Raw genomic sequence first — 16,069 nt, 5'->3', positions numbered from 1 at the left:
GACTGGAATAGGCAATTAGCATAAAAAAAACAGGTATGGAAAGGAAAGACAAAATATCTACCACAGAAAAACCAAAACAAAACTTTAAAACTAAACCAAGAGGACATGGTTTGATTGTGATCTAAAAGACTTCAGGCAACACATAACGTGAACACAGATTTCTTGACCACAGGGGCTTTTAAAAACATCTGTTGAAGCTCTGGGGTTTAGTTGGAGTCCCAGTGATGAAATACAATGTCCTTTTTAAGGACAAGTGATGTTTTAAGGGGTGTCTTGCTGAGCTTTGGTGTTATAAATCCTTCTGATTATTATTGCAAATGTTCCCAGACAGTCACTCCATGAGTGTGACTCAGCATCAGATTCCCTGCTGAGTCAACCTAAAGGAAACTGCTAAACTGTCCCTACAGCTGGATCTCATAAATCATGCATTTCTCTTTTATTCTTTAAAACAAGACAAAAAAAACCAAAACAGTTGTGTCAAGTGATTTTGTATATGTGTAGTTTATCATATAAAATTTCTAGAAGACTTCAAGTGATGGATAAGAGGTTCACAACAGTTTTATTAGTTGGGAACATGCATCTTGGTAGCAGAACATGTACTTACTTCACTAAAATGTTCCTTGGTGTAGAGGGGCTGTCTGCAAATCCCTGCACTGCCCTTAACTCTTTCTGGTTATTTCATGGTCTGAGTTGTTGGTGTAAAGATGCATCCTGCCCTAAGAGAGGAAGGAGTTTTGTTACAAAATCAGAAGTGACTAGTAAAGTACTAAACCAAGCTTAAGGTACATTTTATTCTATGCATTTAGGTTTGTTTCACCTCTATATAATGCAAAAAAAATTAAAATAACTTTATCTGTGGTGCTGTGTCAAAATTACCTGTAGCCAATTAAAATCTGCTCTTTTTATTTACACAGGCTTAAGTTCAATCTTTATACAAGAATGAACCCCTGCCCTCTTACAAGAGAGAGCAAAAAATTAGTTGGCATTAAAATGGATGAGCCTCTTGACATTTTATCTGGTAGAAAAGTATGTTTTCTTTATTTAAAAACTCCAGTTTAATTGTTCCTTGTTTTGTTTGTTCATTCTCCACGCAGACAAAACACACACTCATCACCTTTATTTATCAGCTGGCAAAACTGAGTTTTCTTTTAGCACATTGATAATGGTCATAAAGTACCTTTATAAATATACATCAGTGTAAGTGTTTACCAACTGGGTTATGCACTGTTTTTTTCACTGACCAGGTACTGTTACATTAAAAATATCTGCAATCCATGTTTTTTTTTTAAATGTATAACAAAAGTCTGACAGTAGCACATCACTGCAATGGAAAAGGCATCCATTTGTCTTTTGTTCATTGACAATCTTTAAATTTGACCAGGTAAATCAATCAGGATATCTCTTTTTCCTATTTGAATATCTGACTCCTGTGCATTTCTCTTTCTGTAGGTGTCTGATTCAGGTATTAGCTGGGTGTCAGTAATTTAGAAGCTCAATGTCTTGATATACAAAGGAGAATAAAGGTTCTTTTTGAGTAGCCAGCAGAATTTACAGAAGTAGCTTAATAAATTGTTGTTTAAGTCCTGCTGAGTATCAGCAAACTTCCTGGAGAAACAGTGCTGATCACATGAAACCTGAAGGGGAAAAAAAAAAAGAAATCCATCTATTCAAGGGACAAGTCAGTGCAATTTTTACTGTTATTGCCAGTCTGACAATATCTCCAGTCGTGCAAGTCTGATGCCTTTGCACACCTTGATGGAAGCAGGTTATGGCTGTGTGTTCCTTTTTGTTAAATTTCTTTATGAGGGAATGGTATTATGTACTGTATGCAGTGTTTCTGAGTATATAAAAGGAGAAAACATAATGTATTTTCCTCGGAGAATAGAATTTATGTGCTGCAAATGCCTGATATGAAGGAATGGCTTTGTGAGGGATTACTGTCAATACTGCCTGTTTATGAATCAAAACCTATTCAGCAATCGTAAGCAGCTGGAAGCTGAACATCTGGGCCAAGAGTCAGCAGAAAATTTTGCTACCTCTAGATATTGTCTTTGTAGGGGATCAGTTTATCTAGGTTGAAATGCGGGCCAGCTGTGGAAAGCCAAATGGAGAAATAAACTTCCCTCAATGGAGCAAGGACAGCAAAGCTGGCAGGAATGGAAGGACAGAACCTGCTCCTCAAGAGCTATGCCCTTCCCTAAAACAGTATGCATAGGTAGACAGAGGGGGAACTTGCATTTCCCCTCTGTGGGATACTCCAGTGTCTTATGGGCATGAAAAAATGGAAAACAATTGTCAGAATTCAGGACATCCCTCTGGCTGTCCTGGATTGCCCAAACCCCTGCCAGGGGGCTCAGAGACCTTGGCACAGAGCCCAAGACATCTTCGACTTTGATTATGACCCATGGAAAAAATTACCAACCTTATATGAGGATCTTCAGGCCACAAAAGTATAAGTAGAATAATAATTAGTTTGTAACAGGGTGAAAAATAGATTTTTTGGGGTTTTATAATGAGGGTTCAGGAGGTAAGATGGAGGGATCTGGGCGTGTCCAGCCTTTCTCCTTCTTCTCCTTGGCCTCCATCTTCTGCTGTGATGGTGGCACTTTTAGATTGGTTTAGAGTAGAAGCTCACTGTCTAACATGGGTGATAGGTATTGGGAAGTATCTGTAAATATTGTACATAGAGTTTTTTATTATAAAAAGATAACACTGCCCTGGGGGATGGCCAGAGTGCCTCTGTCTGTCCTGCTGAGCTGACCTCAGCACGCCAGAGAAAGAATTTTATAGACAAGAAACAATAAACAACCTTGAGACCAAGAACTGAAAAGTTTTGACTCCTCCTTCGACAGCGGGCTGGGAAAAGAGGCTTTCTAACACAGCTCGGGGTCACTCTGAGCAGCAAAAACCCGAGAAACAACCTCCTCAGGCAATGGTCCATAACTGTGGGTTTTACCCTCCCCCAGTGCAGACTCAAACTGGGATTTCAGGAAATTGCAGAGGAGACATCCAGCCTTGGATGTCCGGATGTCTCCTCTGCAATTTCCTGAAGGAAGGAAAAGGGAAAGAAGGGTGGGACTGAGTGGGTTTGGTCAGAAGATTATTTTACCGTGAATACAAAGTAATTTCTCCCCTAATTTTCTAATATGTATGCTAAAGAGTTCAAGGTTCTCTCCAGGCTGTACAGGGATGTGCCTCTTTTCTCTCTGTAAAAATGGGCAACAAAGTAATTTCAAGCTTTTCTGTTGAATTTTATGATCTTTCAATTAGGCCTTTTAAAGGGAGTATAACAGAGCTCTTAGGCAGTAATTAATCCTTCCTTTTACTTTTAAGAAATGAATGTGACAAAAAGCTGCAATTGTAATGACTGTTGAACATGGGTAGGGAAGGGGATGTATCCAGGACCAGGACTAACTTCCAGATGTTAGTTCTCCACCATCACAACCATGGTATGATCAAGGTTATCTACTAAAACCAAGGTCTTGATTTTGGCCAAGAGAACTTAGTTTGACAAGCCTAAAACACTAAAACTGACATTTTTGCCTGCTAAATGTCCACTCTAGGCTAAAAATATTTTGGAAGATTTCAGCCAAGACAGCCCATCTTACCACTAATCATTTGAAAGCTATGCTATCAAAGCATATTCCATCCTCAGGAAATCAGGCAGAGAATAAAAAAGCACACGGATCTACACAGTGAAGGCAAATCTCCCTACTGACCCTTCTTGAGGGCATGAGTGTTTTTCCACATAATGCAATTTTCATTTTCAGTTTACTTAGTGGAAAATGGCTCTAGGAGAAATATAGGAACAAAAGACAACATAAATTTTAATGTTCCTTAGCTTTTGTGCACTCAGCTTTGCAAGCTTATTTCAGGAAATTAATGGAATTGTTCTTCGGTGTGATTATTTATTTGTAATAAGGTGGTGCAAGAGTTTATAAATTGTAATGTTGGTAAACAAGACTTACATTCCTGGCCTGGGAAAAACAGGGTTTTATATTAACAGCTAGTGCTGCAACATTTTGTTTTTCCTTCATGTTAGTGAAGTAATTTTTCTTTACAGCCACTACAACAGCAAATGGTTCTGTCATTAAGCTCTTCGCAGAAATTTACTGTGATTTTATTGAAATGGAAAAGACACAGTGCTTTGAGACTTTAAAGGATTTCTTAATGCACTTCACTAATTTCTGCTTTATTTGAAAACTGCTCTTCAATATTAACACAGCTTCCCCTGCCTGAAATAATTCCTGTTATTGCCACCTCTCTATCCCCAGCCATAGAATGGGTCTGCTGGCTTGTCAGATTTAATCTCTAAAAAGAAGCAAAGTAATCAAAATCTGTCAGAAATGTATGTGCATTAACATCTGATTTAGCCCACAAAGACAAGGAATGGAGAGTGAAGAGTATGGCTGGATAGTCTAATGAAATTTTAATGGAACTTCAGTTCTATTTATTGGATCTGTATTTGTCACAAAGTTTATTTCTTTGGTTATTTCAAAAACTGTCAGTGTTTAACAGAATTCTGACCATGCTATCATACTACCCAGAGCAATTCAACTGCATAGGCCACAGCCTCTGCAATTTCTGCAATTTTGCCTATCTCCAAGGGAAAAAAATGAACAAAACTGCCACATAATATGTGATGAGAGGAAAAACACAAAATAGAATTGTACATACTACTAACACTGGAATTTCATGATCTGGGAAGACACTGGGACAATCATAGTGAAGGAAAAAGAAAATTTGGTATAGTGTGGTCAATCTATTTTTGTTGTTATTTCCAGTTGTATTTCTATTATATAGAAAGTTTTCAGCCATGACTCATTATTTTATGCCAGGCCTGGATATTTCTGCTTCAAGTAACTTCTTGTCTAAATTCATGAAGAGCTCACAGGAAAGGTAATAAAAACTGAAAACAGAAGGCACAGAATATCAACAACTAATGATCAAAAGAGTCTAGATAAGGTTCTGCACCAGACCACATGAGGAAAACATTCCTCCACCAAAAATCCAATGAGGTTTGGTGCCTTGAATAAGATAGACAAGATCTACATCATTGCCCACATTGAATCACTAAAACTTGTTCTATAGATATGTTTTTATAAAACTAGAGACTAAATAGTCACCGGCTTTGTTTCATGTTTTACAACATCTTTACAATTAAATAGTACCTCTGTGCTATAATCTTACAGATAAATGGCAGAAAGACTGAGACTTTGCAATATTTCATGTAAGAACAGAATTAAACACCTTTTTGTATTGACACAAATTCTTCAAATTGAAAATTTGGCAGCAGCATTTTTCTGAAAGCAGGCAAAAGAACAAAATCTGCAGATTTCCTAACATCTTGACACTTACATCTACCTAGAGATATGAATATTGAGATATTATAATGCTTCTGGATATAATCTTCATTTGGAGAACTTTGAAAAATGCTTTTAAATGTCTTTCCAAACTCTGGGATAGAAATTTGCACACAGAGTCACAACCTTTGTATTTCAGGTCCTTTTGCCATCCTCTGATCTTAGTTTAGTGAAGAGGAAAAAAAAATAACATGAAAGATTATTTGGATGCTTAGTTCATACAACTTCTATCTGTAATCCACTTTGCTTTTATTTCATTTATTCTATCCTATAAGATGAAACAATTTCAAAGAAAATAAAAAATACATAGCCAACCAAAAAAAAAGGTTGAAGGAACTGAGATTTTAATGAATCTATTCCAAGTGAGCAGAAGTTCAAAGAAGAAATGTTGTGTTGTCAGATGTAAAGGATAGGAGAGATTCAGATAACTCTTCACAGAAAGGGGTTTTGGATTAGAAGGTTGTAATTAGTAACCTTACTGAAGTTCAATAATCAATGCCAGAAATAGCAATTAAATAGAGAATAATGACAACAGTTAAAGGAAATTTTTGTGACAAAAGTTATATCAGACTTGTCTTTTTTTGCTGAACCTTGAGAGTTGCATCAGTTTTTCCAAAAGCTTCTTCTGCTGGCACTCCCTGAAATGTGGATCAACAGCTTCCATGTCCATGGGGTCATTGTGACTTTCAGCAGAAGAAGAAAAATTTACTCCTGCCCCAGGTACAGGTGGGTGTGATTTTCATCCATGACTGGAGGAATCTGAGGGGCTTTTTCTAATGACAAGGGCACATCCAGGTGGGACAGGCCAGACTTCCTAAGAGAATTTATTTTGTGAGAATAGGAATTTAGATCCAACAAATAGCTGAGTCATGGGACCTCTAAAACATCTTGACTTCCAGTGAAAGTTCTTCCCTCACCTTTGTGGTCCTGGCCCCAGCTTGGTACCCCACTTCTGACACTAAGTACAAAGAACAAATCTCAGATTGGTGTGCTTGAAGTTTCATTTCCTCTTCAGCAGTCTCAGAACTAACACAGGAAAACCTCTGTAGAGCTTTCAGGAAATTTTAATATATAAAAATATTACATGAAAAAACAATAGGTTTGAGGGAAGCTGAGGTTTGCTCTGCTTTTTTTTTTTTTTTTTTTTTGCCTTCTTCACACAGCTGGGTTGGGGAGCAAATAACCCAAGATTGGCCAATTCTATCCTACCCTAACATAAATCACCCTGGAGATTCATGAGAGCAGCTGTAAGGGAGAGAAGGACTGAGTGACTTCTCTTAACCTCAAAAGGAAGATATTCCAAGCTTTTATAAAATGAGAACTGTCTTTCACTGTCAGAACAATCAGGTTTCCATCCCTCCTGCCTGACATCAGAGGAGTTCAAGGAGATGCAGTGTTTTGGCTGGATTTATGTATTCAGCACAGACATATGCCTGAAAAAGACTTTTCCAAACTGGCTTTGGACATTCTCCAGAGGCAGCTCCAGCAGAGATCAAGGTCTGACAGAGCCCAGAGTTTGTCTCAGAGACAATTGTTTGAAAAATAGGGGTTCAGGGACAAATAGCTAAGGAGTGTGCTCACAATCAGCGTCTTTTATTGCTTCCACAGGCCAGCTGCCTAAGTCCTTGGGCAGAGAGCCCTCATTCCTAGGCAACACCAAAATTGGACAGAAACTTGAGTGGGATTCTTTCTTGGCTAAGGACAAGTGCTGACAGGGTGTCAGTAATTTGGAAGACAAGAAAAATGTTTTTTCAGCACTACCTGTCTGTCAGGGAGTATTTGGTCCCAGGACACCAGCAGCGTACTTGTGGCTCCTTGTTAAGGATTCTGCAAAGCAGAAGGGTGTAGGGGGACACAGTATGGGTAAATGAAGGTAATGTAGAATGTAATCTTATCCCCCAACGAGTTGCAGCTGGAACCAATTACTAAAGATTAGGAGCAGGCTGGATGATAACAGCCAACACTTGTAGCAAGTAAGAACAAGTGGTACAAAAGAGTGGATTGGTGGGAACTAGGGTCAGAGAAGTCTGATGACTGCTGCAAAGACCAGTCAGTGCTTAGAGGAGAAACCTATGAGAAATATCAAGGAGGTATGAAACTCTGACAATATGGAATCCCTGTACTATAATGATAATAGAACTCTTATATAAGGCAACAAATGGTGACCCCGATGTGATCTGGGACCTGTGGATTTAAATACTAAACTATATGACTCATGTGATTCAGGAGATGACCTTATGATTTGGAAAAAAAAAAAAGGACCTGAGCACTAAACTATATTGTCCCATGGATTTGGGATGACCTGTGCATTTTGGACTAAACTATATAACCCTGTGGATTCAGGGAAGCCAGATTTGACCATGCAGGATTTGACTATATAAACCCATGGATTCAGGGAAACAGGATTTGAGTACTAAACTATTGGCAAAATGTATCAATTACAGCTATAGGTGTTTGTTAAATGTGAGTGTAAAAGACCTTAAAAATAAGTGCTTTGTAAACTGGGAAAAGCTATTGAACTGAACTAACATGTCGAAATATATATCTATGCTTTAATATGCTGTTTGAATGCTTGTATAACTCCTAGTTTTAAATGAAATGTACAAATATGTCATAATGTTAAATATGTACTTCTGGAAATGCTGCAGCTCTGTGGTTGAAAGAAAAAGGGGGAATTGTAGGGGGACACAGTATGGGTAAATGCAGGTAATGTAGAATGCAATCTTATCCCCCATGAGCTGCAGCTGGAACTAATTACTAAAGACTAGGAGCGGGCCAGATGATAACAGGCAATACCTGTAGCAAATAAGAACAAGTGGTGTAAAAGAGTGGATTGGTGGGAACTGGAGTCAGATGACTACCGCAAGGACCAGGAACAGTCAGTGCTTGGAGGAGGAGCCTATGAGAAACATTGAGGAGGTGTGAAGCTCTGGTGATATGGAATCCTTGCACTATAATGATAGTAGAACTCTTGATATATAAGACAACAGAAGGGGACAAAAGTTCTCTCAGGAAAGACTTTTTGGTGACCACAGACTGCTAAACACAAGACACTGGGAGGGGACACAGCCAGGACAGGTGACAAGGGACATCCCAAGCATAGGACCTCATGCTCAGCATATAAAACCAGGAGAATAAGAAAGAGGCAAATTAAGAGTGATTGCTGAGCACCTGCCTGCCCATGGGAATTAGAGAATGAATTCTTTGCTTTGCTTGTGGGTATGACTTTTGCTTTATCTATTAAACTGTCTTCATCCCAACCCATGAGTTTTCTCACTTTACTGCTTCTCTCCCCCATCCCACTGTGGGAGAGCGATTGAGTGGCTGTGCGGGGCTTCCTTGCCAGGTGAGGTTAGAGCACAACACTCCTATAGATATTATTTTATTATGGTGATATGTTTTAATAGCCCAGACAAGAAGCAAGAAAAGCTATCTTGGTGCTATAAATTGGACAGATTAGCTGTAATGTTATATTTAGTACAGCACAAAATAGATGTGCTGGCTGCTTCACTCAGACAAGGAACATTTTCTCTTTCTGTTTAGTGGGCAGCAAATCATCAGCCTAGAACTTGCTTTGTGCTCTTAAAATCCTTATTAAATTTCTTTTCGTTTTTAACTTTCTCTCTTTTTGTGGACTCCTTGTTGCAGACATCACACATGCTCTTGTGATGACTTAACCATGATTAAGAACCAAATTCCCTCCCAGCTTCTCACATAGAAGCTAATCACCAGGACGGGAGAAAATAGGATGAGAGCTCATGAGCTGAGATAAACAGAGTTACATCACTTTACTTACAGTCATTGCCAAAATAGGCTCAACTTTGAGAAAGTTATCAGCAGTTGAATGTTCTGCCCAGGGAAGTGGCTGAGTCCTTGTCCCTGGAGACATTTAGAAGATGTGTAAATGTGGTGCTTGTGAACATGGTTTAGTGATGGGCTTGGCTAAAGTTGGCCATAATGATCTTAAAGGTCTTTTCCAACACAAATGATTCTGTGGTTCTAATTTGTTACAAATTAAACTAGATTTGGGTAGTGAGGGGAAAAAAAGCTATGCCCTTTTCTCTCCCAAGTGTCACTTCACTCTCTTGCTCCATGACTGATAGTAAATTATATGTAGTTAATAACTTTATTGAGCCTTTCAAATCATAGGATGGTTTGGCTTGGAAGGGACCTTAAAGAGCACCAAGTTCCAACCCCCTGCCATGGGCAGGGACATTTTACCCTAGGCCAGCTCACTCAGAGCCCCATCCAGCCTGGTCCTGAACACTGGCAGGGCTGTTCCATTGGGAAAACAAAACTGTTTGGGGCTTTTCTGCTGTTTGAGGGCCTTTGGCATTTGTTTTGTTGCTGTTTGGTGTGTTTTTTGTTTGGTTGGTTTTGGTTTTGTGGGGTTTATTTTTGTTTATAGATTTTGCTGGTTTGGTCAGGGTTTTTGTGGTGTTCTTTGGTCGAGGTTTGTTTGGGGGTTTTTGGTTGGTTGGTTTGGATTGCTTTAGTTGATTTTGTTGGGGGTTTGTTGGTTTCTGGCATTGTTTTTTTTGCTTTGTTTTGGGTTCCTTTTAATCTTGTATTGTTTTTTTTGTGGTTCTGTTTTGATTAGTTATCGCAATTGCTTCCACTGGCCAATTCTGCAGCCTTTGTTGTAGAAGTGAAGAGCTGCTATCCTTATGCTTCTTCAACAGTGCCTTAAGTTATCATTTCGGATTTATTAGCGGAGCCCTGCGAATTGTTGGGTGTCACAAGGGCTAACCTCTGTGTTCCTGCCTGATTTAGGGTCCTTGCTATTATACAAAATGGGAGAAAAAAAGTGCTGTAATTTTGGTTATGAGGTCTGACTTGGGCATTTGTGATGTGGGGCTGCTTTAGGTGATTTGATTTTCCAGTCTGAATGGTAATTAGAGATTAAAACTGAATTAGTGCTGGGTTTTTAAAACTGAGAAAAATCATTGCTAGGCTGTTAAATGTAACATCCTGAAGCCTTATGCTTCAAACTTTCTTATTGATTAGCCTGCATTACTTTATTATTTTTTTCCTACAAGTCCATTTATACTTTATTGAACCAATTATCTTCCAGGTGGGAAACTGAACTGTCTGGGATATAATAAAGCTCTAGGTTGTCATTCTGATCAGTGCAAAATTAATTTATAATGTAAACTGGATAGAAAAGGCTCAAAGAGGTTTGCAGCAATGCCACTTCTGTATGTTCTGCTAAATCCTTTTCCTGCCCTGTGCAGTACCTGAAAGAATTTTGCCCTTGAGGTTCTGTATTTAGGGGCTGTGTCTGGGCTGGGTCATGTAGCAATGAGTGCATTTGCAAATTTGTGTGCAGTGCTATATTTTGTCATCTTAAAAATGCCATTTTATACCAAAAGGGGAATGAAATCTGTTTCATGGTGTACAGAGTTAAAGGGTAACAAGGGAAAAAATTTCGTTCTGCTTCTTTTTCACTTCATAGGTATGAATGTAGAAATAGAAGTTAAACTTTGTGTGGTGTTCCATGAATTCTGTATTTCCTGAAATGCATGAGTAGAATTTTAGATTTTTGCTTTTTCACTTTCCATTTAATATGTGCATATATGTGTGTTAACTGGAAGTAATTCTTAATTTCCTGAAAGCCAGAGAACTGTCAGAAGGTAAAAAAAGTAGCATTATAAAAGAAACAACCCAAATTCAACAATTTTTACACCTCATTCAAAGAAAAATAAGAAAAGCCTAACATTTTACATGAAAAACTAAGAGATTTGTTGCTCAGTCTCAGACAAAAAACTGCATGTCAATAGTGTTTGGTTTTCTAAGATTGATCTGTTAGAAATCTCATTATTTTTCAGTTCTGGATTCCAGAATGGATCCAGATTGCAAGCAGTAATGTACCAATATAAAACAAGTTCTGCAACATGTAAATACAATATTCAGACATGGAGCATAATGGAGAAAAGATGGGAAAAGCATTGGCATCAAATGGAAGAGCAGCAGTTAGGAACTGGATATTTGAGTGTTATTGTTGCTGTTTTTAATGAAGGGATGGGATTATTGTTGGGTTAAGAATTATTTATTGTTCAGATGAACATTAGTTTTAGAGATTAGTTGAGATTTTAGAGGAGTAAGTAGTTGGTTATAGCTGAAATTACAAGTTTTTTGTTATAAGACACATATAACTTTCTTAATAGACAGATGCTAAAAAGTTTATTTTACTTTTTTAGCTTACTACCTTTATTTAATTTTGCTGTATTGTGAATATTTTCATCTAAGAGGGTGTTGTACGTACACACATTTTTATTATAACTTCTAAACTCTTAACTTTATACAATCTCCTCACTATAGTATAGACCTTTCACACTCTTACTCAATATAGGTTTTAGTTACTTAAGGTATATTCTTACCTATAGCTAAAGAAACATAAGGTTATGATTTTCCTACTTAATGTCTGTGCATTATTTTTACATCAATCCAAGTTCCTTCCAAGGCTGCAGATCAAACCCTCTTGAATCTGTGGAAGTTTCTGTCTTTCCATTTCCCATATTTGAGGCTCAGATTCAAGGATGTGCTCCATGAGCTAGATTTTCTCCTTTAGGCTTTTATACAAGGTAATGCAGATATTCTTGAATTGCCTGTGCTCAGAATGTGTCTGTGGAGGGGGCACATAATTTGTCTTCTAAGCTTTTAACTGATAAAAATCTCTCAGAGGGAAAAATTTTACAGCTGAAGGTTTCAGTAAGGAAACGTAGGACTTGGGGCTTCAATCCAATATCTGTTGAAGTTAATAGAGAATTACTGTGTTCCTGAGTTGGTACGGGATTACTGATGTGTACTCTGAAAGTTCAGCTGGTTTGCTGTTGATGTTACACCTCAGTGTGTTCTGGGCCAGGTTTTTAGCAGGAGTAAATTGCAGTTCTGTCTGGTGGAAAAGAGTGGCTCAGATGTACCACAGCTGTTTTTTTAAACAAACGCTGGTTGTTGCATTTAATTTACATGTCGATTTCTTTTCCCTTTTCCTTTCCCTTCTCCCCTCTCCTCTCCTGCAGAAGGCCATATTTCTGTCCAGATTTCAGATTTTAACTAATATTGCTACAACACTATTTCTTTCTGTGTTTTTCTAAAATAATATTTCCACTAAAATACGTATGTTTGTCTCAGAAATAATTTTCATTTTTCACAAGAAAATGTGGCACGCTCATCACTGAAATGTCTGATGGTGGGCAGGTTTCAGTGAAAAATAGTTCAAAACTTGGCAACAGCGCAAGTTTTAGAGTTACTCTGCTGTTCCAAAAGATGTATGGGCACACTTGGAAACCTTCAAGTATGTTGAGCTCTATTAAATGTTTGATGATGCTGCCTTAATTACTGACTTGCTATTTCTTATTTTCTCATGTAATTTTTGGTGCATGGTAGTTTCATTAATTCTACCAGTTTACTTTGCAGGAGTCCTAAACTGCGGATTTCCTGTGTGGATGTGGCATTTGGGGACAAGGTCTTGTGATGGCCTTGGCTGTCTTGGAATGATTGGGTGTCATGGACACATTTTATAAAAATCCTTTCCTTAGGATTTTTAGTCCTGAGAAGCTGAGAGGCCTCAGAAATGAAATGTAAACATTGATTATCTGCTGCTGTGGGATGCAACAGGTGCATCTGGGATTGGTCTCATGTAGTTGTTTCCAATTAATGGCCAATCACAGTCAGCTGGCTCAGACTGTGTGGTCAGACACAAGATTTTATTGTCATTCCATTCTTTCCTTTCCTTGCTGGCTTTCTGATGAAAGCCTTTCTTCTATTCTTCCCAAATCTAAACAGTTCAGGGATTCTGAACTGAGTTGGCAATGAGGGATGGAAAAGTCTCTAATTGTTTATTTTCTTAATAATGGCTCCGCTGTGGCTGTTGGGTCAGGAGTGACAGGCAGTCAATCAATCAATTAATCAATCAATCAAACAATCAATCCACCTTCATTTCCTGATCACTGGAATGTCTGAGCCTACCCAACAATGCCCATGGTCTCTCTCCCTCCCTTCCTGCTGCATCCAACCTCCCAGGCATGGGGGATTGCTCTGCCCTTTCTCAATAAAAGGATTTGAGGGAACTGCTGAACTTCCAGGAAATCATGGTCAGGCTTTTCATTTGGTTCTTAATGGTTGTGAGCTCAGAGGTTGCTTTTATTCCTTTTAGCTTAGAAATTTTTGTTTGATCTACTTACAGCAGAAGTTCCCACTCCCACCAGCATGACCTGCCCTACACCAGGCAACAATACTGTAATTTCAGAAAAGCTCAGCTTCCAAACAGTCAAAATTGTTCCTTTCAAAAGTTCTGAAAATCAGAGCAGGGTTCTGGCCAAGGTTCAGCAAGGAAGAAGCTGCACAGGGCAGCATCATGTACACCTGGTCATCTGTGTTCATCCACTGAAACAGTAAAATCTGCTGCAAAAACTCCCAGTATCTCCAGGACATGTGATTTTTCTCTAGATAGATAAAGTGGAGCTGCCAAAAGGATTTGCAAGTGGCTGCATTGGCGTTTGCTCTGTCTGATGGGGAATGACATCCAGATCCAGGAGCTGGCTGGAAATGAGATGGGACAGTGCTGATCTCAGTGCTGATCTCAGTGCTGGTTCTAAATGAGGCATTTAGAACCAAATTGGGCAGAGATGGGCTAAAGGGCAGATGGAGGTGACAAATGTCAGCAGAACTGTGCAATGGGAAAAGGGCTATCTTGACCTGACATAATAGCTGGTGGAGGATTCAGAGCACATAAGTCACTGCAGTTCCTGCGATGTTATAAATTCAGATTTCTTAAAGATTGGACAGAATGTGAATAACAGAGGCCTGAAAGGGCTTATGCCAACCTGGTTTACATACACATACTGAAATTAGGAGGATGGGAAGGAAAGCATGATCTCCTTAGAATGAACTGAAGTTATTAGAAGTATTAGAGTTTTGAATTTACTTTTTCATTTCAAAAGTGAAATTTGTTGTGAAATAGTTGTTAATAATCCTTCTTCTTGTAAAATGCTTCCCAGTTCCAGTGAGGGACAGTTAAAAAGAATGGTGCGAAGACAAACCACAGTATTGTAGCAGTATTTGTCCACCCTATCTGGAACTTGCTTGAGTGCTATAGGTTCAGCCACAGCTCTTAAAAAAAAAGTAAAAGAAAACCAAAGATGTTGCCAATAGAGCAGCAGAATATTTGAAGAATTTATTTGATGCACTGCATAGTAAATAAGCAAAGCTTGATATTGCATTCAGGTCTGTGTCTGGTGCGTCACTTTAACAACCATAAATATAAAATAAAAACCTAAGAATGTTGAGCTGCCAGGGTTTGCTGTTCCTGGTATTCAGTGTAAGCAGTTGGCATTGCTTCTTGTCATCAATCATCCTTTTGGTGGGCTAAGCATGCCTAACAAATTAGCTGCTCGTTGCTTATTTGGCTGATATTTTGCTGCTGTGTCAGACTCCATTTGGCTGTTAAAGCTGCAGACTTTTCCAGGTACTGTGTCTTTCTCTCTGGATGGTGCTATTAATAGAATGTTCCTTTTGTTATTTGCAGTTCTCATAATTGCCTTAAGCTCATAGCCTGAGTTTGTTCACCTTGTTTGAGTTTTATGCTGTCTGGCTGAAGCATCTTGCATATGGAATTTGTGTTTCAGAAAAAGCACGGAGCAAATTATTGGGACCTAGAGAAGACCAGCATCTAAATCTCTTAAAATTTGATGTAAAGTGAGGTACAGACCATGCACTCAGAAATGTGAAATCTAAAGAGACAAGATGAGACGTGAACACTCAGAGCAGAAGTGACTGGAGTGAGAATAGAGCAAAAATAGTACAATTACTGACCTTTGTGTGAGAGGAGAAAGGAAATGAAAGCACCTCTAAAAACTGTTTAAAAAAATAAATTTATAAAAATAGGGGCTATGCATGAGGGATACTTGAATGTAGATGCATGGACATGGCAGTAGTGAGAGGTTCTAAAGAATAAAGTTTTTTTAGTGGATATTTAGCGCCAAGAATTCCTAAATCATGTTTTAGTCATGAAATGACAAATGCACTCAAGGAATAGGCTTTTTCTGATGTAGGTACCAGCAAAGGGTTTAGTTTTCTCACATTCTGTGAATGCAGAAAGTTTTACAATGCTGTAACAGACTTTAGAATAGAAATAATCTGCCAGCATGAAGTCTTTGAGTGTTTTTTTTCCAGAGGGGAAAATGGAACTTATTTGGCATTGATTGAAACATTACGGTAGGGGCAGGTAGAGGTGACTGTCAAGTATCCCTTTCCATACTATAATTCTAACACTCAGAAACAAATTCAAAACAAATATTGAAATGTTTCACTTCTGGGAGTTTGAATTGGTTCACTCCAATGTGTTCAGATGACACTTGGTTGTATTTTAAAAAAACTTTTGCTGAAATTAGCACTGATTTGTAAAGTCCTTGTTTATTAGCAGAGCTTTGTGACAAAAAGTGATTCACTCATGTCTTTTATTTTCCTCCAAGCCAGCTTTACCTGAAAGTTTTTTGATGTTGGATCAGGTGCACAGATCCTTTCTAGAGAGCTGACAGAATATGTGTAAACTGTGAGAACACCTGACAGCTGCATTTCAGCTGCAGTGTGGTAGAAGACGTGTGAATAAAACAGAACAAGGCAGGCCTACCCCAAGAGCCTGAATTCCAGACAAGGTAAAAGACATGAGCACGGTGAAATGATAGAAAAATCTGTTACCAGAA

This window comes from Melospiza melodia, chromosome 5 (genome assembly GCF_035770615.1).
Source record: "Melospiza melodia melodia isolate bMelMel2 chromosome 5, bMelMel2.pri, whole genome shotgun sequence".
Classification (NCBI taxonomy): Eukaryota; Metazoa; Chordata; class Aves; order Passeriformes; family Passerellidae; genus Melospiza; species Melospiza melodia.
The sequence above is the reverse complement of the archived record's forward strand: the minus strand, read 5'-3'. Positions refer to the sequence as shown.